The 10,037-nt window shown below is 41.9% G+C and overlaps 1 pseudogene; it reads right to left on the reverse strand.

Moving 5' to 3' along the window:
- Positions 1 to 6,047: 6,047 nt before the first annotated feature.
- Positions 6,048 to 8,959, reverse strand: LOC103749431 (annotated as a pseudogene).
- Positions 8,960 to 10,037: the final 1,078 nt, after the last annotated feature.

The following is a 10,037-nucleotide window of genomic DNA, read 5'->3' on the forward strand; positions in this document are numbered from 1 at the left end:
CTCTGCAAAAGAAGTCAGTGCTCTTAACTGCTGAGCCATCTCTCCAGCAACTCAGCTAGCTTTCTTTCTGTTTTTTTAATTCTTACAAAAACTTTATTGAGAATTTCATACATGCATATAAGGTGTTTTGATCAAATCCATGCCCACTCCCTCCCCTCCAACATTCTCCCCTCTGAAGAGGTAACCCTAAAATCTTTTGAGGATTAGCTACAAGCTTCCAAATACTTGTGACATTTTTGGCCTTGGAACAGAGTATGTTGCTAACAGGCCAAGAAACTGGCTACTTTTCTTTGGGGTCTTTTTACCGTAACTGCCTAGCCAATTCCTACCTCCTACTTTTATCACACCATCCTCTGAAGGGGCTATCCAAATTGTCAATAGAGAATAGATACACCGACTACTCTGGCTTCTTCCATGCTGAACAGGGACGCAGGGTGAGGCAATTGGAGTACCCCTTCAGTGGGTCCATATAAAAGACTCCCAAATTGCATAACTCTTGTCTCTAAGGGGAGAAGAAAGTCCTTGAATCGTGAATAGGAGACATGAAGGAGAAGTAAAGACAAGAGTAATTAGCATTACAAGTTCTAGACAGGGAACTAGAAAAAAGTCAGAACAGGGCAATTTTCAAATGTTCATATGAGAGTCCATTGGAGTTTCTTGACAAAGAATTTTGATCTGAGTGTTACATCATATGCTGTATACCTCAGTGCTTATAAAACAAGTCACTTTAACTCCACTTATTTGAAATGCTGCCTTTAGCACATGCACTTGAATCTACTTATGTCCTTTCCATCAATTGATATATTGAATCACAAGGTGGTAAACACTCTTTTAATTCTTATAACTTGAAAAATATTTCTAAATTTTAATTTTTTTCTTTTACAATTACATACATGGATGTCATACTCACCTTCCTACCCACTCTTTAAAAAATTTTAAACTTATTTTCTTAATTATTTTGTTTTATGTGTATGAGTGTGTTGCCTGAATATAGGTAGGTAAGTGCACCCATGTTGTGCAGTGCCCGTGGAGGACAGAAGAGGCAGTCGGATCCCCTGGAACTGTAGTTACAGACAGTTGTTAGCCACCAAGTGGGTGGTGGGATTTGAACCCAGGTCCTCTGCAAGAGCAACCAGTGCTCTTAACCGCTCGCTGAGCCATCTCTCCAGCCCTGACCATCCTACCCACTCTTATCGACTCCCACCAACCCATCACCCTCTTCTCAGTAAGTCCCCCTCCCTTTCAAGTCTTTATTTAGTTTTGTGACTCACTGAGTTCACTCAGAGCTACCCATGTGGACATGGAGCTAAACCCTGGAACAGGGCAACTCACCAGTGGCTGCACAACTGAAGACAGTGACTTCTCCTTGCCCAGCAGCCATCAACTGCCAACAGCTCCCTGGGAAGGGCAAGCCCCCACGATGCCCTGCCTGATGCATGACTGAATCTTGATGGACCCAGTACTGTGCTGATCCCGTGTAGGTGGCCACAGTTGCTGTAAGTTCATGAGTGCAGTGTTCATGTTATATCCAGAATTCAATATTTCATGGTCCACCCCATGCCCAATCTTCCAGTTTCTGCATTCTTTCTGCCCTTTCTTTTACAACCAGAGCCCTACTCAGAAAGCCCTTACATAGGCTTACATGTTGAAGTATATGCCCTACTTTTTCTCTAGCAATTTTGGAGTTTCTGGTCTTATTTTGAAGTCATCCTTTATCCATTTAAAGTTGATTTTTGTGCAGAGTGAGAGATAGGCATGTAATTTCATTCTTCCTCATGTTGATATCCAGCTTTCTAAGCAAAGCTTATTAAAGAAGCCGTCTTTCCAGTGATGTTTATTTTTAGCATCTTTGTAGAAAAATCAGGTCGCTGAAGTTGTGTGGATTTGTATCTGGGTTCTCTAGACACATTGATTGGTGAGTCACGTTTTTGTTGCTACAGCTCTGTAGTGTGTCGGGTGTGGTGATGCCTGCATCAGTATTCTTCTTGTTCAGGGTTGCTTTGTCTAGCCTCTCTTTTGTATTTCTGTATGACTTTTAAAATTGTTTTCTCTATGCCCGCAAAGAGTGGCTCTGGAATGTTTATTGGAATTGCATTGAATCTGCAGATTACTTTTGGTTGTATAGCTGTTTTCACAATATTAATTCTTTCAATCCATGAGCATTAAAGGTCTTTCCACCTTCTGGTATCAGTCTCAAGTTCTTTTCTCAATGTGTTTAACATTTTCTTTGTAGAGATAGTTCACTTCGTCTGTTAGGTTCACTAAAAGGTATTTTTGTACTGTTGTGAATGGAATTATTTCTCTAATTTCTTTCTCAGGTTGTTTGTCATTGGTATATAAGAAGGCTACTGAATTTTTATGTGCTAATTTTATATCTTTCCACTTTGCTGAAAGTGTTTATGAGCTCTAGACATTTTCTCACGGAGTTTTTAGGATCTCCTGTACAGAATCACGTCATCTGCAAACAGGACTCACTGAGTTCCTCCGTTCCCATTTTCATCCCTTTCCTATGTTTCTCTTTTCTTATTACTCTAGCTAAAACTTCAAGGACTATATTGAATGAGAGTAGAGACAGTAGACGCCCTTGTCTTATTCTTGATCTTAGCGGGACTGCTTCAAGTTTTCTCCATTTAATGTGATGTTGGCTATAGATTTGTTGTACAGAGCCTTTATTATGGTGAGATATGTCCCCTTCATCCCTAGCTTCTTCATGACTTTTATCATGAACAGACATGGATTTTGTCAGAGGCCTTCTCTGCATCTATCAAGATGATCATGTGATTTCTGTCTTTGAGTACATTTATGTGATGAAATACATGTATTGATTTATGTATTTGAACCACACCTGTATTCATGGAATAACACCAATTTGATCATGGTGGGTGATCTGCACTTGAATTTGGTTTGAAACAATTTTTTATCATAGAATATGGGTAGACTTCATTATAGAATAACGCAAGACGCTTTCAAGAGTGAGAATTGGCAGTAACAAAGAAGGCCATTGCAGAGGTATGCACTGTCACAGAGTGAGAGGAGACAGTGAGTGGGCCAAGGACTCTTTCAGTGTGAATACCACTCCAGCAACAGCCTGTGCCTAGAGCAAACCACCAGGATTTTCTTAATGTCCTCCACTACTTACTACCTCTGCCTGTCTGCCTGTCTGTCTGTCTTTCTCTCTCTATCCCCTCTCTCTCTATCAGTATTTTATTGAGGATTTTTCATCTCTGTCCACCAGGGTGGTTGGTCTACAATTTTCTTTGTGGTGTGTGTGTGTGTGTGTGTGTGTGTGTGTGTGTGTGTGGTGTATGTGTCTTTGTAAGATTTTGGTATCAGTCTACTACTGTATTTATAAAAATGAATTTTCCAGCATTCTTTCATTTTTTGTTTGATGAAATAATCTGACAGATACTGATATCAGTTCTTCTTTGAAGTCATGATAGAGTTCTGGAGTGGATCCATTTGGACCTGGGCTGTTTTCAGGTGGGAGACTTTCTATTATTACTCCAATCCTGTTACTTTTTACAGAACTTTTTAAATTGTTTATCTTGGTTGAATTTGGGTAGGTTATATATATCTAGACATTTGTCAGTTTATCAAAGGGTTTGTGATTTAGTGGATATAGAGGAGCGGAGTGGGATATTTTAAGGTATATCTTCAATTTCACTATCTGTCATAATTTCCGTTTTCATTTTTAATTTTATTAATTTGGGACTTGTATCTCTTTTGATTACTTTGACCAGGGTTTATCAGCACTGCTTGGTCTTTTCAAAGAACCAACTCTTTATTTCATTGACTTTGTATTTAAAAATATCTTATTTATTATTTTTATTTTACGTGTTTGAATGTATTGCCTACATGCGTGTAAGTGTACCAGTGTTGTGCAATGCCTGTGGAGTTCAGAAGAGGGTGTCAGATCCCCTGGAACAAATGGTTGTTAGCCAACATGCAGGTCCTGGGAACTGAACCTGGTCCCCTGCAAGAGTGCCCAGTGCTCTTATCCACTGAGCCATCTCTTCAGTCCTGATTATTTTGTATTTTTTCCATTTCTATTTTATTAAGTTCTACCCTAATCTTAGTTATTTCTGTCTACTGATTTTTGATTCGTTTGTTCTTGTTTTTCCAAGGACTTAGGTGTTATTAAGTTATTTACTCAGGCTGTCTCTGATCTTTCAAATGCAGGCACTTAGTGCTATGAGCTTTCCTCTTAAGACCTGCCTTCACTGTGTCCAGTAGAGTTTGGAAGTTTGCATTTCATTTACATTCAATTCTAGGAGTTTTAAAAATTCCCTTCCAGATTTCATCTATAACCCATTGAGCACTGTACTGCGTGGTCTTGTACCTTTGACGTAGTCTCTCTGCTGTTGATTTCTAGCTCTATCCCCCTGTGGTCGGAGTGATTGCAGAGGTTTGTCTCTATCTTCCAGTACTTTTTTGAGACTTGCATTGTGTCCTAAATATTGATCTACTTTATAGACTGTCCCACGGGCTCCTGGGAAGAATGTGTGTTCTGTAGTGTTTGAGCTGAATGTTCTGTAAATGCTTCTTTGGGTCTGTTTGTCATTTGATTCCCGTTTTTCTGTTTATTTTTTGTCCTTGTGACCTTTCCATCAATGAGTGTGGGGTACTGACGTCATCCAAAATTACTGTGTTGGGGTTAATCTGTGACTTCCCACCTTAGTATTTGTTTTATGAAAGTTTGTTATACTTGGTTAGTGTGTATATTTAGAATTTTAATGCTCTCTTGATGGATTGTTCCCTTAATCAGGAAGAAGTGACTGACCCTCTTTATCTCTTCTGACTAGCTTTGGTTTGAAGTCTATTTTGTCAGATATTAGAGTAGCAATTCTTGCTTGATTCCTAGATCCATTTGCTTGGAATATCTTTTTCCATTCTTAAACCTCCCTGTCTTTCTTGGATAATGAGGTATTTTTCTTGTAGACAATAAGAAGATGGATCCTTTTTTCTAATCCAATTTGCTAGTCTGTTTTTTTATTATTATTAAGTACTTGATTATTCCTATTTCATTTGAAATTTATAAGAGTTGATGGTGGAGGATTGTGGAGTTGTTGTTCAGATGATACCAAATTTCAAGGAGACACAAGGAGTGAGTTCACAAGACTTTGTACAACATAGTGGCTGTTTCTGAAACCTGTGTTGCATACTTGACAGCTGCTGAGTTACATATACTGAGGGGTGATAAGAATGTGAGACAATGTGTATGTTAATGAGTCAAATTGAGCCATCTCAAAATGGAAACATGTTTCAAACCGTCATGTGTCTGAGGGTTTCTCCTCTTTTTTGTTTCTTAGTTTGAATAATTATGTTTCTTTCTCCTAAAATGAATTTGTCATTTATTAATTTCAGTGCTTACATTTGACAAAGACTTACTTTATTTATGAATTAGTCTCTGTTTTCAGTTTTCCACCTTATTAATTTCTGATTTTATTTCAATTAAAAGTTGTTTTGGTTTACTTTAGATGGATATTATTTATCTCTAGCATATTTATAAGATGTATAATTGATTTATTTGCATTTTTTTACCATTAATACAACCATTTAAAGAATTCTTTTGGGGGGGGCTTTTTGAGACAGGGTCTCCCTGTAGCCCCAGCTGTCCTGGAACTCACTATGTAGACCAGGCTGGCCTTGAACTCACAGAGATCCGCCTGCCTCTGCCTCCCTAGTGCTAGGATTAAAGGCGTGTGCCACCACACCTGGCTAAGAATTCTTTTTTAAAGCAATATCTGAATACATGAAGCAGGAAATAGAGATTCCAGCTAGACCCTAACTGAGGCCAGGAGGTGGCCAAAGTGTGCTGAGAGACGAGGCTGCTGTGACACCAAACAAATGTTTTTGCAGTCAACTTTGGGACCCCTTCTTGCTGATGCTTGCTAGCCTGCTCTGCCAGCTGCAGGACCAGGCCTGGGCCTTGGTGACTTCTCACAGGCCAGAGAAGTGCTCGTCTGCTGCCCCAGGGCAGATTCTGCTTCGTTTGTAAAGGTCTCCACTTAGCACTCTGGCGGACCCTTCATCCCAGAGAGCTCAGATCAGCCTAGTCCTTGCTAAATGACGTCCTGAGTTCCTCCATGACCCTCTCTTCCAGCTTCTTGATCTGAGTCATCGCTTCATTAAAGCTGGACACCTGGGAAGACAGCTCCTCATCTTCCTTGGAGAAGTTACCTGCCATTGAAGTCCTCTTAGAGCTGGCATCCGTTTCTTCTGTTTCCATTCGAAGTGGCTGCTCCCCCCTAGGCCCACTGTGGAGGCTGGGCTACTTGATTGTGGACATGGTTGCATGCTGAAGTATTTTTGCAGGAGTTTATGCGCAGCGAGATCATGGTGACCAGGTAAGTCCTTGAGTTCCCTCTGATAAAGGAGTCCCTTAGCACCGGTGTCAGTTTGCTCTCATGGAATTGGGTATGAGCCTTGTTCTGTACCGGGTTCTGATGCACTCCTTCTGAGCCAGGAGAGTTTGTGGATTTCTTCACCGTCCATGAGTCTGCTGGTCAGCACTGGATGCGTCCACTCCTTCTTCATCCCTAGCCAGACCCACTAAAGAGAATACATCATACAATCTCCCTTTGGTTCAAAGAAACAGGTATATGAATGGGAGGAGTTGGAGTTGACAATGTTTGTTCATCATCTCGATGACAAAGTTAACCAGATGCTCTTGCCGCCCCCAACGTGAACCTGCTGCTTGCTGTCTTTCAGTGCCTGTAACTTGGCCTTCTTGTTAAGAGCAGATTGAACACCTTCCCAGTGTAGATCTTGAAGATTGTCACATAAACATCCAGGTCTAAGTTCTGGTAGCAAGACTGATTCTTCAGGAGGAACACATTTCATGTAGATCCCTTTAGACGCATTCTGAGCTTTACGACACAGGTTGTCACCCATTGTATGTGTCTTGCCACTTCCTGCCTGCACATGGGCAAAATACATTCTTTTCCCCCTTCAGAAATCAGTCTGTACTGGCGGCCTCTCTGTGAACCTGTGCACGACTTCATTTGAAGCTGTTTCATCAAAGGCAAAGGCAACGCAGATGCCCGATTCAGTGGATGTTTTGTTAAGTTCACTTTTAGTTTGGGTTCATGTACCAGGGGGAACACTTGTTAGGAACAGAAATCGTATGACTTACTTCTTGGCCAGTTCCTGCTTATTCAGTGAAGTGCTCCTAACACAGACACAGATTCCGTGCTGTGCCATAGGATCAGCCATAGTAAGTAGGTAACATTCCATGGCAGTCTGAAATTCTTCAAGCATCCAGGCAATTCCCAGTTTGAAAAGCTCTTGTCACATTCCTGAGCTCACTTTATTTTTATTTCAGAGCTCCTGGTCCTCTTCTCTTCTTACTTGTTCTTCGTTTTCTCTATTTCCTTTACAGTACATGATTCCACGCTACCTGAATGCACAGGGTTTGCCAATGAGCTGCTTTGGACAGGGTGGACGCTGAGCATCCTCAGTGGTGTTTCGGTTACTATGTGCAGGAGGCCGGGGCGGGGAAGTGGCAATTGAAAAGTGCTTGTGGGAATTTGTAGACACAGGCAGCTCCTCTGCATATGGCTCTCCTGCACGGTGATGTGACCCTCTGGACAATGGACTTGCCAGTGAAATGACCTCCGAAGCCTTTCTTTGGAGCTGGAATTTTGAGGTTAACTAATCTGCGTTCGTATTTCGAGACTGTTAGGTTTTCCTGCAGGGGGAGATTCTGCAGCAGAAGCAGCAGGAAGAGATCTGGGCTCATTGCAGCCACATCATGAAAACTAGTCTCTGTCCCTTGTGACATATCCTTCTTTCCATCCCACCGAAGCACAGGATTCCTACATGTTCGCTGTGGTCACCGTGTCACTGGAAATCATGCCATTACTGCATGGGCGCGTGTTGGAGAGACCAGGAAATGATCAGGCCAGAAGGGATGACTTCGCAGACTTTGGAAGAGCAGCCAGTGAAAGCCATGGAAAGGCCAAGAAACCGCAGTGTTGCTAACACTCTGCAGCCCCAAAGGCATCCTTTCAACAGATGCATTCTTAAGGAATTGTCTTCAAAACGCTGACTCAGTTGTACCTATCAGTTTCTGTTAGGTGGTGTGATGTAATGGCCATCTTCATTGTCAGCTGGATTTAGAATCATTTGGAAAAAGCCCCTTTGGACATGTCAGTGAGGTCATTTCTAGAGAGGTTTAAGGGAAGAAGGAATCTCATCCTCAATGTGAATGGCACCCGCTCTTGGGTTGGACACCCAACTGAGAGCCAGAACAAAACCTTAAATTGCCTCTTATGTATTTGGTCACAACAATGAGAAAAAAACCTAATAAGGTCATGTTTCAAATCTATTGATACCAACCCAACAGGTCTGGAATGTCAATGTCATGATCTTGTTGTCGAGTGTCCAGCCCTGTGCTGATGACTTCATCTGTCTTATCTCAGGTGGTGACCTGTCTTACCTTCTCTACAACGGGCAATGATGGAGCTTTTAGAACTGCGCATGTTGTGTCTCAAAGAACTTGGATATTTGCTCTGAGTAGAAAGCAGTGTAGCTGAGAGTCATCACCAGACCACTGACATCTGATCCACCATGGCTGGGTGTGGTGGCACACACTTTTAGTCCCTGCACTAGGGGGCAGAGGCAGGTGGATCTCTGTGAGTTTGAAGTCAGTCTTGTCTATATAGCAAGGTTCAGGATGTCCTGGGCTACATAATGAGATCCTCTCTCAAAAACAAATGCAGCATTCATCGGTTCACGGGTCATATGTTTCTTCTGTCTTGCTACGAATGTGGCCGTTTTGTCCAACTGACAGAAGTGCCACTCTTCCTGAAAGTATCTACTGGGTACCTGTTCTCCACAAGACCTTCCTTCCACATAGTGTTCCCAGTGGAAGAAGTACTCACCTGGTAGGTGTGCTTATGTGGCTCGAGGTAGGGCTTATGATGACATAGCACTCCAGGAATCGAGAGGAGAACATTTGAGAAACTCACAGAGCTGGAATTCGGGACACTACAGATTCAGAAAGTAGAGAGGCTCTGAAAGGTAGACACTTAGCGGCAGAGAGAGGCATGGAACACTGCAGCCTGTCATTCATTGTGATATACACATGATGGGAGTTTTGATTATTATGCTATGTTATAACATTGAAAATTAGTGATCTTGGCCTGGGCATGTTGGAACACGCCTTTAATCCCAGCACTTGAGAGAGGCAAGTGGATCTCTGTGAGATCGAGGCTAGCGTCAACCTAGTGAGTTCCGGGTCAGCTCTGGGCTACAGGAAGACCCTGTTTCAAAAAGACCAATAAAAAAGTAAAGAAAAGAAATTTAGTGAACTTAATTGCAAAACAACGGAAGGAGAAGGTAAAGCAAAAGGAGGGAGGCGGCCTGCAGATGCTGCAAACAATTAGTGTGGAAGGATGAGATGTTGGGCTGTCAGCCCATCCGTTCTACTTCTTCCTCTCTTGGGAGAATTAACCATAAACTACTCAAAGATGCAGGAAGTCTTCCTATCATATGCTGAAGCCCTAATCTACTAACTGACTACATTTGGAAATACTGTAGAAGTATTTAAAGGTTGAATAAGATCATGAGGATAGACACATCCAGATCCTACAGGATTGGAGGTACAGGAGCTTATTCCCCACAGTGTGAGAAGACATACATCTTCAAGCTAGGCTGAGAGCTCTCTATAGAACCTGACCCAGACAGACCTTGATATGGGATGTCCAGTCTCCAGAACTGTAAGAACATAAGTTTCCTTTGTTTAGCTCATCCAGACTAACATTCTGTGGTATCAGCTCCATCCTACTAATGCAAACACATTGTATTTTAGCAGAATCCCCTAAAACTATAAACTTTTCCTAAACTGCTCACTAATCACTCATAAGCAACACTAACCTTAGCAGTTGAACAGGTGGCAGGAGGTGAGAAGGTCTCCAAAGTAACACCATGTCACTAAGGAACTTTTCACTAATCAAACCCTGCCTTGACCTCCAGGGGAGTTTCTCACAGTTTCAGGGAATCTATAAAGATTTGGTGAAGATGTTTAGGAGACA

Source organism: Nannospalax galili, unplaced genomic scaffold, assembly GCF_000622305.1.
Source record: "Nannospalax galili isolate Female #2095 unplaced genomic scaffold, S.galili_v1.0 scaffold366, whole genome shotgun sequence".
Classification (NCBI taxonomy): Eukaryota; Metazoa; Chordata; class Mammalia; order Rodentia; family Spalacidae; genus Nannospalax; species Nannospalax galili.